The 3,436-nt window shown below is 37.0% G+C and overlaps 1 non-coding gene across 1 annotated transcript; it reads left to right on the top strand.

Annotated features, from left to right (window-relative positions):
• Positions 1 to 702: 702 nt before the first annotated feature.
• LOC121451183 lies at positions 703 to 806 on the top strand. The gene has a single exon (XR_005974706.1). It is a non-coding gene; the product is annotated as a U6 spliceosomal RNA (small nuclear RNA).
• The last annotated feature ends 2,630 nt before the right edge of the window (positions 807 to 3,436 follow it).

Genomic DNA, 3,436 nt, shown 5'->3' with positions numbered 1-3,436 from the left:
GATTCTGAAGAAATACTACACACATTCACATAGTCTGTCCTCTATATTAAGCACAAAACTACAACAATCAAGAGAGGTTATATATTTGTGAAAAAATAAACTGATGGAGACAAAAGCCAAGAAAAAAGGACAAAAAGAAACTAAGCCAGGATATGTATGATCTTGACAGATGTTATCTTAGTACTTCTGTATCTATATGCATAGAAATTAAGTAAAAAAAGACTTCATAATATAGCAATAATTTCTTATCAGGACCACCAGTCCACAAGTAAAAATGTGGAGAATTATTATTATGAAAACATGCCTTAGCTTAGCTTTTTCTCAATGAGCTCTTAAAACACAAATTTATTAACTCTTAGTAATCTATGCTTTGCTATGTAATCTTTACTTTTCCTCAGTATGGCATGTCCATACTGCACCAAGTCTGCTGGCAAAATCCATGTACTTAGTTTCCTTATTACTTCTCTCTGACTTTCTCGTCCTGTAAGTCCTGCCTATTCTCTTCAACTAGCTATTGGCCATTCTGCTTTTTATTAAAGCAATTACAGTTACACATCTTCATACAGTGTAAAAAAGTATTCCATAACATTTCCTCAATTTTTTTCTAAATAAAAAGGAAAGGACTGTAATTCTAACACAGTAAAACTATATACAATAAGAACAATTATCAAGTTAGGATTACATTCACAATGTCCAGTCCATTTGTAGTCGGCAGCACATATACTAAAATTGGAACGATACAGAGAAGATTCGCATGGCCCCTGCGCAAGGATGACAGGCAAATTCGTGAAGCGTTCCATATTAAAAAAAAAAAAAAGAATTTAAACTAAAAAAAAAAAAAAACCCAGTGTCATTGTCCTTGGCTTCTCATCAGCCCTCTTTGTCTGACATGTTCAGAGTCCAGTTTTATCCCATGCTTTTCATTCCCAGTCCAGCTGGCCTTGGTGAGCTCCCAATAGATCAGCCCCACTGTCTCAGTGGGTGGGTGCACCCCTCACGGTCCTGACTTCCTTGTTCATGTTCTCCCTCCTTCTGCTCCTCATTTGGACCTTGGGAGCTCGGTCCGGTGCTCCAATGTGAGTCTCTGTCTCTATCTCCACCCATCGCCAGATGAAGGTTCTATGGTGATATGCAAGATCATATCACCATATGATCAGTATGGCTATAGGATAGGGCCATTTCAGGTTCCCTCTCTTCAGCTGCCCAAGGAACTAACTTGGGACATCGCCCTGGACACCTGGGAGCCCCTCTAGAGGCAAGTGGATTTCTGTGAGTTCAAGGACAGCCTGGTCTACAGAGTGAGTTCCAAGACAAAGATACACAGAGAAACTTTGTTTAAAAAACCAAAAATTAAATTAAAAAGAAAAAAATAGAGTTTTAAATAAAGCCACATAAAGATGGAAAATACACAAAGAATTTGGCTACTGTATGTTATTGTGTTTTCTTTGAATTGTGTGATGGCTGAGGAAGGAGCAACAGCTGCTAGAAGGCATTTGATTATAAATTCTGCTGGATTAATTCAACATATATATTTTGAAAATGACATCAAAATTTAAGACAAAAGATATAGTACGTTGGAGAGGAGGTTTTGCTCTTGTTTCCACAGGAATTAAGAGGCCATGGATTCATTCTGGGTTAAGAAAAATCAGGTTTGTTCAAGGATGATCACCTGAAAAATTTCCAAAAAGAGTGGATGATCCAGATAATCCGATGTTTCAGTGGACCTCAGTTTGAGTTTTCTCTGAATTCTACATCCAAAACAGACTCAAGACTGCTGGCTGAAATGATCAAGTTTCACAGAATATTCCTGTCAGGGTTTGACCTAAATTTTCTTTAGGTCTCCATAAGATTACCAGTGCCCCCAATCAGCAGGAAATAGCCTGGAAAACTATGCCCATATTCCCAAAAAATGGATTATGGATGTTTATTTTTTTTTAGAGTGTTGGTTACAAGTTATTATGTGTAATGGTCAGGAAAAAAGCTAAACAAAGGAGATTAGATTCAGAGTTTTTGTTATGAAAAAAAAGAGGGGGGAAGTGCTGTGGGACAATGGTTGTGTACCCTGTAAAGATTTGTCTATTGTATTGGTTTAATAAAATGTCGATTAGCCAGTAGCCAGGCAGAGTGATCAGAAAGGAGAATTCTGGGAAAAGGAAAGGGTTAATCTACAATCATCACCCAGGCACAGAAGGCACAAGATGAGAGTGCCTCACTAATAAAAGCTACCAAGCCACATGGCTAACACAGACAAGAATTATGGGTTAATGTAGGATATAAGAGTTAATAAGAAGCCTGAGCAGTTTATATTAAGGACAAGCAGTTTATAACTAATGTAGACCTCTATGTATTTTTTGGGACTAAGTGACTGTGGGACCTGGTGGGACAATAACCTCTGCCAATGAGGTGGAAGAAACAAAATTGGAAAATGTAAAAGAAATGGACCTTTTTTTATATAAGTACCATATACCAAAGTTAAACCAGGACCAGGTGAACAATCTAAATAAATCTATTAGTCGCAAAGAATTAGAAGCTGTTATCAAAAACCTTCCTACCAAAAAAAGCCCAGGTCCAGATGGTTTCAATGCAGAATTCTACCAGAACTTCCAAGAAGGCCTAATACCAATATAGAAACAGAAGAGTCATTGCCAGATTCCTTTTATGAAGCTACAGTCACCCTGATACCAAAACCAAACAAAGACTCAACCAAGAAAGAAAATTACAGGCCAATCTCACTCATGAATATTGACGCAAATATCCTTAATAAAATACTGACAAACCGAATCCAAGAACACATAAGAAAAATTATCCATTAAGATCAAGTAGGCTTTATCCCAGAGATGCAGGGCTAGTTCAACATATGCAAATCTATCAATGTAATCCATCATATAAAGAAACTGAAAGAAAAAAAACCCATATGATCATTTCATTAGATGCTGAAAAAGCATATGACAAAATTCAACATCCCTTTATGATGATAAAGGTCTTGGAGAGATTAGGGATACAAAGGTCATACCTAAATATAATAAAAGCTATTTACAGCGAGCCGACAGCTAACATCAAATTAAATGGAGAGAAACTCAAAGCCATCCTACTAAAATCAGGAACACCACAAGGCTGTCCACTCTCTTCATACCTCTTCAATATCGTGCTTGTAGTTTTAGCAATAGCAATAAGACAACATAAGGGGATCAAGGGAATTCAAATTGGAAAGGAAGAAGTTAAACTTTTGTTATTTGAAGATGATATGATAGTGTACATAAGCGACCACAAAAACTCCACCAAAGAACTCCTACAGTTGATAAACACATTTAGTAACATGGCAGGATACAAGATCAACTCCAAAAAATCAGTTGCCCTCCTATACACAAAGGATAAGGAAGCAGAGAGGGAAATCGGAGAAGCATCACCTTTCACAATAGCCACAAATAGCATAAAA

The sequence above is a fragment of the Microtus oregoni genome, unplaced genomic scaffold, assembly GCF_018167655.1.
Source record: "Microtus oregoni isolate MIOR12 unplaced genomic scaffold, Mior012 000007F_ref0000211, whole genome shotgun sequence".
In the NCBI taxonomy this organism is placed as follows: Eukaryota; Metazoa; Chordata; class Mammalia; order Rodentia; family Cricetidae; genus Microtus; species Microtus oregoni.
Note: the sequence above shows the minus strand (reverse complement) of the source record. Positions and strands in the feature narration are given on the sequence as shown.